The following is a 14,103-nucleotide window of genomic DNA, read 5'->3' as shown; positions in this document are numbered from 1 at the left end:
CCCGTTTGTTACCCTTGATCTTTTAAAAATATTTTAACAGTTTTAGTCTCAAGTTTCAAAACTAGTTATTCATCATTTTGTTTTCTAGCCTATACTGGCGTTGACGGTCATAATGGCCCTCCTAAGGAAATGATGACTTCGATGCGGCCCACGACAAAAATGAGTTTGACACCCCTGGTTGGAATGATGCAACATCAAAAAGCTGTCCTCTTAGAATCTAAGAGGACAGCTTTTTGATGTTGCATCATTCCAACCAACTGTTGGTCAGACAATCACGTGTATATTTATTATAGCTAACATGTTAGTGTTACTAATTGCGTGTGGACTGCATGGTGATGACATAGGTAGCTTATTTAGTGAGACAGGGTGAAACAAGGTTTGACCAAGCGGGACAGTTTTAGCCAGGCACTATTACCAAGCTTATTGCCCTTGCCTGCTGTGATGCTTTTCTTTTTTCATCTAACAATCCATCCATCCATTATACAAACTGCTTTATCGTCACTAGGGCCTAGCCCGCTGAAGTTCAAATGAAATCCAACAAATGGAGGATAAGCATGCACATGCTACGGTATATAAAAAAATAAACAACTTAGTCTGTATTGCAAAGGCTAGCAAGTATATATAATTGATTATACTGCTAAACTAAATATATTTATAAGGACCACAATCCATTCCGTATAGAGAATTTATTGTGCCCTTCACTCCTTGCACCACAACCTACACGAATGGATGCACTCAAACATGAACACGGTTGATGTAAAAAGTCATGCTTTATCTATCATGTCATTTTTTGTGGACACACTCATTCGGCCGTTGAAATCGACATCATTAGTGTAGCTCCCGTTTCCCTATAATTAATATCCCCCTTTTGATCGTTGCTCCTTTAAAAATCTATGGTCCATTCCTGGTCTCCCAGACAACCACCGCGGACCTCTCACGGTTGCTGTGTGCCGTACACTCTTTCATTTACAAGTGCATGCGAGGAAGATAAAATCAAATGTGGACGTGTGTGCACAACGGGCCATCTCTTCGGCGCCCCAATCTCAGTTTTATTATCTTGTGTGTTGTGACTTTAAAAAAAAGAAGTGCAACTCTCGCCCCGTTCACAATTTATCATCGTAGAACTTTTTATAAAAAGTACATTCATTTTGGCGGGTAACAGCTTGTGAAAAACGATGATCAATGCAGATGAGTGTGTATTGATTTGGGTGGTAAAGAGAAATGTGCAATTACTCTGGTGGCTGATGAGATTGTGATTGAATAAGAGGCTTCTTTTAGTTTTTTTTTTATTAGAGTAGTTAATGAAGCAGTTTGTTGCAAAGGATCTAGGTCTACTAGTTTTATTCTTAGTCTTTTCTTAGTCAAGTTGAGCTAACCTGCTCTCCTATTAATTGTTTCCATAATTCATGACATGCATGTACTGTGAGTTTTCTGCCTCTGTAGTTGCTGGAAATCCACAAGGGAAATTGTTGGTTATTTTTAAACTGTGTTCTAATATCGAATGATGATATATATAATTTGCGTCACAGCATCAAAGGTGTACTGTACTTCAAATGAAATGATTTCATAGTGGCCCTTTACAGTCGATTATAGAGATGCACCGATCCGACTTTTTCAGTTCCGATACCGATACCGATGCCGTGGCTTTGCGTATCGGTCGATACCCGATACCGATCCGATATTATGGTTGATTTTTATTTTTTTTTAAACGTTTATTTCGAACATTAAAGAAATACAAGAAAAAAATAAAAATACAGAAAAATGATAACTCCATAATACAATAGAATATAAAAGAAAAAAGATATTGCATCATAATTTTCCTTTATCGTAAAATCATATTTGTTCAAAAAGGGAGTAGAAGGAAGCCTAAGCTTATCTGACTCTACCCCATGTAACTACATGTTTCTATTTAATTCTGTCAAGAATTTGTCCATAGTCAATATATTAAAGAAAGAAAAAAAAAACATACATATATATATATACATATATATATATATATATACATACATACACACATACATATATATATATATATATATATATATACACATACATATATATACACATATATACACATATACATACATATATATACCATATATTTTCTCATTAAAATACAAAGCAACTTAAACAACTTCACAGCATGTTACGGTATCCCGTCAATATTTTGTCCTTGTACATTTTTTTAAACTTAGGTAAGGTACTACAGTTCTTTAATTCGTCACTGCTGGTGTTCCATAGTTCCACACCTCTAACTGTTATACAATGTAACTTTAAGTTTGTTCTCACCAAATCTCTTTTAAACATACGTGTTCCTCTTAAATAATGGGTACTTTCCCTCCACTCAAACAACCTCTGGATACTGTTTGGTAATTGATTATTTTTTATTTTGTACATGAGTTGGATGGTTTTAAAGTCGACTAGGTCGTTGTATTTCAGTGAGTTCAATTTAATAATTGAACTCACTGAAATAATAATTCCGATTTTATTTAAGAAGCTACATAACTCTACATGTGGAACAGAAAAGACCAAAGGCAATGGCATCAGGCAGACTACACAGTTCTTTGCTCTAAATTAGGGGTGTCCAAACTAACGGTCCAGTTTTTATTGGCCCGCAGCAAATCCCCCCCCCCCCCCCCCCCATTCGGGAGAGAAGCGAACGCGCAGCCTTTGACGTCCCATTAGCAACCCGAAGAGAAGCGAACGCGCAGGGTTTGACGTCCGCTTAGCAACCCGGGGAAGAGAAGCGAACGTTCGCTCCATGTTTGCGTTTGTTTAGAAAACTCTCGTGGCATGCGGCACACGTGCTGCTAGCGTATGACGTAGCCCGCGTCCCAATAGATTAAGGAAAGTATCGGCTCACAGATCGGCTGTATTTTCCGATACCCGATCCATCTATTTTGTTGATATCGGGACCGATATCCGATCCAGATATCGGATCGGTGCATCTCTAGTCGATTATCTTCTCGATTATCCCATCAGATAGCCGAGCAATCGGATGGATTTGAACAAATCCTCCAAAGGTTTTGTGTCGATCTCTTTCAACAGACTCAGTTGACGTTTTTCCTTTCACCCCTAGTTGGGTTGTCATTGGCCCTAACCATGTGGAACTAGTTACATTTCTTCAGTCGTGTTATTAATAAAATAAATTTAATAAATAAATATAATTTTTCATTTGTAAACAAAAATTTCCAACAGTACATTACAAATTAATCTGCAGAAGTCATTTCTATTATCTGAAGGCCAACATAGTCTCATGGCCTCATAGCGGTCTGAGTCTCAAGGCTTGGCATAAAGGAGAGAAATTGTTTGTGTTCCTAGGCGTTCATGACATCTATCATAGTGTGAGTGCATTCCACAGCCACCTTTGGCCTTTCAATGCTTTCTATGAAACACTAACCTCCGCATGAACCCCTTAATGTTGAAATACTGTAGATATCAAAAGATGAGTCCTCGGATGCCAACCCCTCGCATCTCAACTCTGACCCTACCACCATTCTCTCTCTCTCTCTCTCTCTCTCTCTCTCCCTCTCTCTCTCTCTCTCTCTCTCTCTCTCTCTCTCTCTCTCTCTCTCTCTCTCTATATATATATATATATATATATATATATATATATATATATATATATATATATATATATATATATATATATATATATATATATATACAAACACATACTGAGTAAAGTTTATTTTCAGTGCCATTCCTTTGCTTTAGGGGGGGGGAAGCGGGAAGGGGATTGTAATGGCTAATGTGGCTGTGAAGGGTCAAGCATGTGCCTTATCTCACATCCTGCCTTTTCAATCATGTTCTTGCTATGCATGCAAATGCTGCCCAGTCATAGGACACTGTGTCTGAACAAACTTCATCTCAACTAACCAAACTAATTAGAGTGATGCACTTGGTGCAATGAAGAAAAACAAAAGTATACATCGGAAGTGTTGAAATTTCATTATCGAAACACTTTACCTGCTTTCTTGTCTCTTTCGCTCTCACTGCTTTTCATGGTAGACTGCCTTCCAAACCCACTACACTTAAAGTACGTAAGTCCACCCCATTCAATTCAATTACCGTATTTTTCGCACCAAAAGGCGCACTGAATTATAAGGCGCACCCTCATTGAAGTTTTTATTTTAGAAATTATTTCATATATAGGGCGCACCGGATTAAAAGGCGCATGAAATAGAAGCTATACTGCAACAAACTGAGGTTGACTAGGGTTGCGGTATGCATCCACTAGCCAATAACCAATGAGCCCTCTGTAAACAATCGCGTTTCTCAAACAATCTCCTATAAAATGATCAGAACTGACTAAAGTTCAATCTAACACTGGTACTACTTAGTACTATGTTTCCCTTCCATATCGATCCGTAAATTTACTCGAAACATTAACAGAGCAGCCTATTTCGACATGAAATAGCCTTGTGCGTATAGCAGTTATTATTATAGCATTAGCCACCCGCAAACTCCCATGAGCCTCAGCTCGCAAACCCCCATGAGCCTCAGCAAAGTGTAAACAATCGCGTTTCTCAAACGGTCTTCTATAAAATGATCGGAACTGACTAAAGTTTGATCTAACACATTGGTACTGCTTACCTATGTTTTCCTTCCATATCAATCCGTAGATTTACTCGGATTGATAACATTAACGGAGCAGCCTATTTTGAAATGAAATAGCCTCGCGGGTACAACAGCTGACGCCCCCTGACCACAGTTGCCGTAATGTTGGGAAGCGATGCGAACTTGTAATTTACGAGTCGTACTAAAACGTACTGAAACATTTTGGCAGAGCACTGTGTACAACCAGTATGGATCAACAAATTCATCAATTGATCCATATATAAGGCGCTCTGCATTATAAGGCGCACTGTGTTTTTTTGAGTAAAATTTAAGTTTTTAAGTGCGCCTAATAGTGCGGAAAATACGGTACTCTACCAGCAGACATTTACTGAGCAGGCCGATTATAATCAATGGTAAGTTTGCTTGGCATTAAGAATATCATAATACTAAATCTACGATCAAACATAGTTCAATACTCGAGTTTCTGGAGGGCCTGCCCACCCATTAATTGTGGAATTAGACAACGAAGTAAAATCATCTGCCTAAGAAAATGAATGCTTGAGTGAGCTGTTCTGTTTTTCTACCAGTGAGGCTGATTATCATAATCACCACCCACACAGATTTTCTCAGTTGTAAACAGCTCGGTTGGCAGACGCGAGAGGACAGCGTCCTAAAACCGAAAGGTAAGCGGACCTGCAGTGTTAGCACAAATCAGCTAACAGTGTTAGCAGCATAAGCTTCTGTTAATCATGGATGGCTCAGATAGGTATGGATGGAATTGGTGTTCTTTCAAAATGACCATTACATGAATTGACGTGTAATTCAGTGTTTGGTGATGAAGTGTTGCCTCGACAGGTGATGATGAAGTCTCAACATGGTTGCTTGCCTTTAGTGTGTTTGTGTAGAGTTGCATTGAATCACAGTTGTTTGTGTTTGGCGTTGTGTCCATGTGCCACTAAAACGCTTTTGTTTTCTTGGACACTTTCTTGGCCGCCAAGAAATGTAATAGAGGAGACGGCCAAATTTCGGCGGGGAACTCTGGAAGAGACATTCTAACAAAAGCCAGTCTTTTTGTTTGCCGAGCAGTATGTGGGGCATTTTAAAAGCTTGTTGCACTGCATTCCACAGATATGCCCTTAAAATGTGACAATTATATTCTGATGATATAGCCATTTTTGATCCTTGGGGAATTTTGACAAGCGCATCCCACAAACATTTTAAGACACCTGAGGAATGTTTTAAACTTGAGAAAAAAATGGACAAAAAATCTCCTGTTTTTTAATGTTACCTACAATAACTCAACTCTCATAGTATTAAGTGCATTCATGCAAAGATACATTTACGATAATAAAGGTGTTATTAAATTAATGGTTCTTTCAACGTGTAAATAGCACTCCAGCTTTAGTGTATGTCAGAGTAGGAAGAAGTCTGTTTTAATTTTGTACATTTGACGAGTTTACTCGCAAAAGACTCCAATAAAAAGCCCAGTGTTTCTCAGGGAACTGCGTTCACAACTGATAATATCACACCATGTGATTTTCATCACATTCTACTGTTCAGTGCTAATGTGAGAAGTATATCACACTTTCAGATGCAAAGCAGCAAAAGGGTGTGATGAATTGGTCACGATTAAATATACAGTCAGTGCGAGAAGTAACAAATGATAGAAAAACTGGAGAAAAGCTAAATTGCATTTGCACGCTTATTCATCTTCTGCCATAAATCACATGACTGCTCTTCACAGTCATGTCAATCATGACGATTTCAGTATTCATCATCTGTAACTACACATCTATATATAGCAGACTAGCATCCTCCTGCAGATCACTGTATTTGCTTTGTGAAGAGACTGTATTATGTAGATTCAAAATTATGTTTTCAAACCAATGTAAAAAAATGTACAGGCAGTGCTACTCCTCCCTCTGATTACTAACTTTGCAATCCCCAGTGAAATATGAACGTTTTACCTCGATGCTCCTCTACATTTCAATTTCAAGTTGGACCATTGAGCCCCATCTCTTCATCTCTGTGTATTTTTGCAGCGTCAATAATAAACCGCAAATCACTTACTGTGTCCCCCTCACAAACATGCCGCAGAGATGAGGCCCCCCCCCCCCTTCCCCCCTCCCGCTGCGTGTCTACAAAAGCCTAAGGCTATTACAAACCGAGCACAATATCTTCCAAATTAATTGAAATGTAGCCTAGTATGAGTCTCTTATGTCTGAGAATGGCTGCAATTCAGATGCAGTGTGTGTGGAGGATTTTCCTTGTGTAAAATGTGTGAGGTATAGGGACACACACTGTAAAGTAAATTATTCATCACACTCATTTTCAATAAATTACTGATAAATGGGCTGAAATGTGGAGCAGAATTTTGTCAGCAACAAAAAAACTACACATACAAGTGGAGATGTTATTTTTAAATAAATATATCTGCAAATTCGAGGACTGCACTCGCACATGTTAATGGAAATTGTAGTTTTTTTTTTTACCATGGGGAACTTTATTCATCTGACACAGTTCATGCAAGAAGTAAATCAATATGCAAAAAATAATTAAAGGTTCAACATTTAAACACAGTTATAAAAAAGACATGTAAAAGCAAAGTATTTGATTGATGATGAAATTATTTTAAAAACGCTTTGAACAACCTTAATCATAGGTTGGGGAAAAAAGCACTTTTAACTTGGATTTAAAAGCTTGAAGACTTTGTTGGTATGTTTAGAATCTTTGTTCATTCATATTATTCACTCTAATAATTGCAGATAGCAGTTAATTGACGGACCATATTATACGACGAAGGGGAAAAAACAGCTATTAAGACTGAATTGTGTGTGTATTACATATTCCTATTACATAAGGAAGTGTATTATTCACAGGAAATTACCGTTTGGGGATCTATACATGCCAGCTCTTGCATCTAAAATAAACATAATGTATTTATTATGTTAGAACAATATCGGTACAAGATTGACATAATGGAATCACACAAAGATGGATTGTTAAGGGTTAACGAAAAGGGTGAGGGTTAGGCAAGTAGAATTCATATGTCTGTGCCGCACATGCTTTCACGCGTCTCTCACGTGGGGTTGATAAGCTGTCCCAGTGATATTCAGATATCAGATATTCAGATATTGATTTTCTTTCTTCTAATGCTGGTACTAAGATTAAAACAAAATGCAGCTTTTTTTTGCAGCTGAATTCAGCAGGAGGGAAATCCTTTGAGGAGCCTTGTTTTAAAGTGCCAGTGGTCTCACTCAGTAAGCAGAGAAGTGGATTGGTTACGAGAGAGATGGGTACAGAAATTAAATTGATGGTGCTTCTAACAGTGCCACCAGTCGAGGGTTTACTAAATTCTATTAAATCTCTAAAATTGGTAATCCGCTGAAACCATTTACAAGTTATTTTTGAAGGTCATATCTTGTGTAGATCATGATCGGGAAGGCCTTTCAAATTGATTAAGTGGACATTTTTCTTCAGCTCAAACGTCATACAAAAATACTTTTGCTTAGTCATTTTTAAATAATCTGTGACGATAACTAAATTCGTAGATGCACCGCGCGACCGGCTCATACAAATGTTAATCCTGACAGATTTATTGTAGATCAACGACTGGTTTTGTCAGCCGGCATGAATCTGAAAATGACGAATCTGAATAGTTGAAAGAACACGTACACCAAGTGAATGCGAAGGGAAAACAATTGTGAGCGTTAAATTTTTTATTTTTTTTAAATGGAACAGTCTACCTGTACAAATGTAGCAGATTAATCAGATTCATTCAAACGGCGTTTATCGCAAACTCTGCAGGGGAAATGAGAGACAATTTATTGCTATAACCTGGCCCAGATTCATGGAGAATTATCACTCACATTCACCTCCAGCACCATTATCTGCTCAGTAATGAGTGTCTGCCCAGTGGACACAATAGTGTCTTAGCCATAATTGCTCACAGTCGGGTGTTTGCTCCGAGCAGGCTAAATCATTGTTGACCCCAAAATGACTAGAGCAATGCTTGGTTAAATCTTGTTGTAATCTGTTTGTATTGTGTCAATGAGATTAAAACAAAGACTTGTTGGTAAGCATTAGAAAGGCCAAATTAAATTATGATTTTTAAATTTTTAATAAATGTCGCCATGGGGGTACATTTCCAATACACACAAAGAGCTACTGAGCCTAATTTGAGTTTACCCCCTTTTTGATTTAGTTGCAAATGAAGACATGCATAAACATGGGAGTGTGTGGGATGGCACGGAACAAAGGTCCCCTGCTGGAATGGAACTGGCTTCATTGCATGCTGATGGGTTGAGAGCTGTGCAGGACGCCCTGTGGTTCTTTTTGTTTTGCATTTATTTGACAGTGGCAATGTGGTTCGGCATTGTTACAAGATAGGGCAGGAAACGGATGAACTTAAAGCAGGCACAGTTGGCATCTACATGTATTATTACTATTTTTTTATATATATAAATACAATGACAGTAGCGTGGTATTCGACTGACTCAATTAAGTTGAGGATTTGAAAAAGAAAAACAGATTATTTATTTTTAATCAACACAACTATATTGCTTACAGACGATTTTTGCATTCAAAGTGAGTTGTCCACAGCACTAAAACGTCACTGGCCATCGTGGGGGAGGCATCCATCCAGTTTTCTATCCTCTCACATTACCAGTGTGGCTAATCAGTGTTAGAGTGTGATGATAGCAGCAGTCTAATGAGTGAATATAGATCAGCCTGCAGTGATGGATGCTGTTGTCAAGTGATTTGGACCATAATAAATGTTCCCAGGCCAGGTGGACTCGTCTGGCAGCAGGAGACTGTACGCACAGTGGCTTCTCAGTCATACCTCTTGGCTCAGTCGGGCCACACGCCAAAATGTTGCTCCTCTCCCGCCTCCAGCAGCTTCATACAATTGGACAATTATGGATGAGCAATAAAGTCAAAATACATTATTAAGCGAACCCTCATTGCACAGCTGCATGGAATACTGGTATAGTGTTTTTGTCTTGCTTTAGTTTGCGGGAACAGATGCAAATGAAGCATGGGCTTCCATAATTGGCTGCGGGTGGATTGTGGATCATACATAGCACTGCTTTATTCACTGTATCGCTCCAAACAAGTAGAGGAATGTAAACTGCTTCCTGTGTACCCATGTGGTACATTTCACTGGGCCATTTGCTTTATATTGTAACCCTCTGAAAGCATGTTTTATCGTTAGCATTTTAAACCTCCAGGAAGTGATTTTAATTTGAAATTATTAAAAGTTTGTGTCAGTTTCTTGGTTTCTTGTTTATAAAAATTCTCAATGATTTATTTCAAGCTGGGAATAGGATATCTACAGGTCTGTAAATATAAATCAATCAATCAATCAATCAATCAATAAATAGATAAATAAATAAATAAATAAATACATAAATAAATACTTTTTTTTTTTAGAGTGTACGTATTTGGGATGTCTAAAACATTTGGCATGAAACACAGAAACAAGAGTTACATGTAACTGAGAAAGAAGAGTTGTGTTCAGTCTATTTGACTCCCGGAGGGAAAAAAGTCACAACTTTACTGAAAATATTTTTATAAATTGTTAGGTATGCAGGACTACATGATAAATATTTTAATGCAAGAGTCCTGCACATTTTTCAAAGTGAATCTGCAAGTGTATAGCTTTACTCATAGTATGGCAAGCAAGAAGGGACATTAATTTATTGCAGGAACTCGTGATATAAAGAAAAGAAAAGACGGAGGCCACAAACTCCTTTGCACATCTAAAATATTTTTTAAAATAATTTTCATATTGTCATTAAAAACATCAAATCAAATACAGTAGTTTCATCCTAGATCGGCTTTTAATTGACTGGCCTCGTGCCCTTCGTCTATCGAGCACTTCTCTTGGCCTGCGTCTTGGCCTGTTTCCGTCTCCAGCTGCGAGGTCATTGATGTGTGCTCGATGCACAAAGTATTCTGGTAAAGAGTAACAGATTGGAGCCCAGCCCCATGGACAACCAGATTGAGATGGAAAAGCGAGCCAAATGCTTTCAGAACGTCACAGATGGTTGCTATTGTTGAGTCGACCATCACAAATAGATTTTATGCGGATGTATAAATGCCTAACTCACGAGCGGGCATTGTACAATAATTGCCAGCCAATATAGAAAAAGAAAAATTCATGTCATTGAAACTCGATTGCTTAAGTTTGATTTATCAGTAAGCGTATGTATCAGTGCTTGGTTCTAGTATCAGTGACTGCTCAAGAATAGAGTACCATAATTTTTGGACTATAAATCGCACCGGAGTATAAGTCGCACCAGCCATAAAATGCCCAAAAAAGTGAAAAAAAAACATATATATGTATATAAGTCGCTCCTGAGTATAAGTCGCCCCACCCCCCACCCAAACTATCAAATAAATGGGAGTTATAGTCCGAAAATTACGGTACTCCTGGTATCGGTCTTAAAAATAAGTGGTATTGGACATCCCTAACCTTCAGCCTCCTAAACATTAGTAAGCGCTAATCTTTTGGACAACTGGTCCCCGGCGATCTCTGGTTTAATTGTTTGGCCTTTCGTAGAGGATTTCCAGAAAATGAGACAAAAGTACCCAAGTTGGTCTCTCGTGAAGGAAAACAAACGTATGATTAGTCAGAAGATGGTTCAATTCATCAGGCTATTTATGATCAGATCATCAGATAAATGCTTTGGTAAGAAGAGGCTGGGCAGTGTGCAGTGATTGATTTGATTGTCATGTAATCCAATAAGCGAATGTGGCTTCTGCATTGCAGCGCTGCAAAACAGAGATGCATCACAGAAAGGGGAAAGCGCTTTTGAAATGACACGCTCATGGGAACTCGGCCGTGCCAATACGTGTATCTGTTCCATCGTAATTGTGTTTTGCATGGCGATGAAAAATCTGTTGGGATGCTTTCATTTGGATTTTATTGATGGGTGTTACTGATTCATGTGTGTGTGTGTGCGTATGTGTGTGTGTATGTGTGTGGTGCGTGTGTGTGTGTGTCTCAAACTACAATCATTTGGGGATTAGCAAATGATGGAATGGTTTTATAGGTAGGCTATAATCCTGAGTTGATTTCATAACGGCTTTTTTTTTTTTTAACCGTTTTGTCCGCAGTACACTCAATTTAATTTCAGCACATTCAATTTACATGGCTTTGACCAGGCCTATTTTAATTGTCACTGTGGTCGTTAAGCTCTTAATGAGGATGTTAATTCTCCGTTTCGACTTTGAAATGTAAAGAATATAAGAATATATCCTGCCGATCCTGCTTTCTTTTTCTTCAAACATGTATTATCATATATCACACATGCAGGTTAAAAATAGAAAGCCTCCTCACTCCCACCATCAGCTTTCCTTTCTATGCCACCTCCTCTATCTCCCATTATCACCCTGTTTTCAACACAGCCCTCTCCTTTGCCTCCTCCTGCAGCGCTCACGCTGTCTATATTCCACCGCACACACATGCTAGTCAAACAACATGTTTTTGGGGTTTTTTTTCTGGTCCATGTGATATTTTTAGCCATATCATCTGCTGCTCAGTTCATTGTGTTTCTGTGGTAACCCCCGGGCTATAACTGATGCTTCCATGTTAAGTCATTTTAAGTTTTGCATTACTGGTGTGTTACCAAACCGTTTATTTCTCTATTTTTATAGTATTCTGTACAAATGATCGATAATCTGAAGCTCCATTTATTTTCTGTTATTTCAAACACTTCTACTATAGCAGAGGATAAACTACGCCCCTCTCTCCATCACTTTGAATCATGCTTTCATTACCAATTTAATTACTGTAAGTTATTGCAACACTCAAAATGTTTTTGTTGAATGTGCTCAATTTTTCTTCGTCAAACAGTTGCTCAAACACAAAATCATTTGGATCCAGATGCATTTTTTTTAGGGAGATGTGTTGTCTACTTACAAAACTGTATCTGAATCCAGATAATTTTATTTCGTACAACCACTTGAGGAAATAAAGTCAATTGGCACAACTGTTTGTTTTTTCCCATCCAGACATCACTGGCCTGACTCCAGCGAATTCAAATTGCCTCTGCGTGGCTTTTTATTGGCACACAGAAAAAAGAACACATCACTCAATCATATCAATTTTAAAGTCATTGCACTGGTTTCCAGTTCGTTTTTGTATTGACATTATTATTATTACCGTATTTTCCGGACTATAAGGCGCACCGGAGTATGAGGCGCACCTTCAATGAATGGTTCATTTTAAAACTATGTCCATATATAAGGCGCACCGGACTATAAGGCGCACCATTAATGCAATCACAATATAATTACTTAAAATAGTGAAAACAATAACAATATATCAATAATGTTAATATCACACAAAACAAACATGTAAAGCTTACTTTAATAAGTACAAAACAAAACAGTCAGATAGATCAGTAAACTTAAAAAGGTAAAGTTCCATCCATCCATCATTCTCTATTTGGTCCACATATAAGGCGCACCGGTCTATAAGGCGCACTGTCGGCTTTTGAGAAAATTTGAGGTTTTTAGGTGCGCCTTATAGTCCGGAAAATACAGTATTGTTATTATTATTATTATTATTATTATTATTCACATTTTTTTTCCTCCACTGTAGGCTATTTGTCCAACAATATTATATTGCTTTTATGTCTACCTAAACATATAATTTTTTCCTTTATGCTGTGTTAAGCACTTTGGTCAGTTACAATGATAGATTGGATTGGAACTCGTTGTAATATTCTTGTTTCTCTTCCACCACCATCACTTCAACCAATCATCTCCTAAAATGATCAGAGCTACCTACAGTACAAAACCCTTTTTAAAATCGACGGTTTCCTCCACGCTGACACGTTTTTCCAAGATGGCATGCAATCTGTTTGAGTAAAGGGAGCACACAATTTCCTACTTGCTATTTGGGCTCTTAGCAAAATGAAACACTGCAATCTCACCATCACACCTGTTGAGACTCAAACTCAACAGGGTGACATGTTAATCACGGTCATGTGCAAGGGTATGAATGGCGGTGTCTGCGGCCACTCTGAAATAGCACTCGGCTTTTACTTGCCGTGTTTGTCAGCTTTTGGTTTGCGGCGAGCATAGCGACCGCGTGTGAAGCGTTCGAAATGCGCCTCCTCTCCGCTGTGTCTTTATAAAGAAATGTATGCATGTGTTTATCAGAGTGAATGCCTCCAGACAGGCTCTTCTCGACAGGCTCTTTTCCTGCGAGGCTCTTCTTGTCGCCCATCCATTATCAACCTCTTTTTTCCAGGAAGTTAATAATGGACTCTCTTGTTTTTCTTTTCACACACAGCAATGCGTCAGTCAACTTTTAAGTATGTGCACAACACGTGGGTAGCATTGTTTGGAGGCTTTTTTCTTTTTCTAATTTGTTTTGGTAATTCAATTGAAAAGCACGCTGGCGGAAAAAAAAAATGCGTAAAACGATGCTGTGCGCATAAAAGATGCACGAGTCGCTGACGGAGTGTCATTGTTGCCAGGAGAGGCAGACAGGCATGGAGATAGCACTGACATTCATATAAACAATGA

General features: G+C 38.3%; 1 protein-coding gene across 1 annotated transcript in view; it reads left to right on the top strand.

The window, feature by feature from the left end:
- The window catches only part of LOC133150310 (potassium voltage-gated channel subfamily D member 3-like), a 95,348-nt gene that overhangs the window by 18,881 nt on the left and 62,364 nt on the right, over positions 1 to 14,103 (top strand). The window lies entirely within an intron of this gene.

This window comes from Syngnathus typhle, linkage group LG2 (assembly GCF_033458585.1).
Source record: "Syngnathus typhle isolate RoL2023-S1 ecotype Sweden linkage group LG2, RoL_Styp_1.0, whole genome shotgun sequence".
NCBI lineage: Eukaryota > Metazoa > Chordata > Actinopteri > Syngnathiformes > Syngnathidae > Syngnathus > Syngnathus typhle.
This window is presented reverse-complemented; position numbering and strand designations above follow the sequence as displayed.